Genomic DNA, 1105 nt, shown 5'->3' with positions numbered 1-1105 from the left:
TTTTGACTTTTTCAAATTTAAAAAAAAACATTGTTGAAACTAGAACTATCTCGTTTTGACTTCAATCCAGTAATGAAAAAGAATATTTTTTTGTAATTGCTTATGACTCATTCAAAAAAATTAGATTATAGATATATTTAGAATATATTATATATTATTCTATAATATATAATATATTCTAAATAGATGTTTACTATTCTATATATAGTATTAGTAAATACTATTAGTGTAAAATGACTATTAAAGAATACTCTTTGAATCGAGCTAATTCATAGTATTCTAGTCCAATATTTTTTTTCTTACAAAAAAAATCTTTTGAGTTACCTGAACCAAAACCTTTTGAGTTAAAACCTTATGAGTTACTTGAACCAAAACTTTTTGAGTTAAAACCTTTTGAGTTACCTGTGAAAATGGATTCAGCTAATGAAAAGGCTTTCAATCCTGCCGTATATCCTTTTTTTTTTCAAAAATTCTTACGATTTTTTTTTTGATATAGAAGTGCGTTTTTTTGGAACTGGAATACAATTAGTATAGTTTTTTCGTTGCTATAGTTTGATGTGAAAGACATTTGTTCTGTAAATGAAAACGAATTATTCCGTATGTCTTATCTATCTGAATTAACTCTTTTTTTTTTCCGATCCAAAGGTAAAGTAAAAATATTGAATATTCTAAACATTTTCCAAATTTTTCATAGATAATAGATATATATGGATCTCTTTTTATTGTAATGTAAAATAATCAATTAGTTCAAAAAGGAACTAATGTTTCTAAATAAAAAAAATATTATTTTATATTATTTTTATAATTTCTATCAAATAAACAAATGTTGTTAGTTAATGAATATATTACTTTTAATAATATTTTGTTTCACTAGGAATTTTCTTATTGGCCGGTTTTCACTTTGTACTTTCCAATATTAGGACCATTGTGCAAAGATTCAGAACAGTTAAGAATATCCAATTCTATTTCTATATCCACTTTTTTATTAACCGAACCCCTTTACAAAAGAGATAAAACAAACGAATAAGAAACAAAATTCATCAAGAATCTAAATATTTTTTATTCTTTATTTACTTTTTTTGTATGGAATATACACATCCATCTT

The 1105-nt window shown here is 23.3% G+C and overlaps 1 pseudogene; it reads left to right on the top strand.

The window, feature by feature from the left end:
• Positions 1–391: 391 nt before the first annotated feature.
• LOC127135202 (NAD(P)H-quinone oxidoreductase subunit 5, chloroplastic-like) overlaps positions 392–1105 on the top strand; it is a 2421-nt pseudogene continuing 1707 nt past the window's right edge.

The sequence above is a fragment of the Lathyrus oleraceus genome, chromosome 4 (genome assembly GCF_024323335.1).
Source record: "Lathyrus oleraceus cultivar Zhongwan6 chromosome 4, CAAS_Psat_ZW6_1.0, whole genome shotgun sequence".
Classification (NCBI taxonomy): domain Eukaryota; kingdom Viridiplantae; phylum Streptophyta; class Magnoliopsida; order Fabales; family Fabaceae; genus Lathyrus; species Lathyrus oleraceus.
Note: the sequence above shows the minus strand (reverse complement) of the source record. Positions and strands in the feature narration are given on the sequence as shown.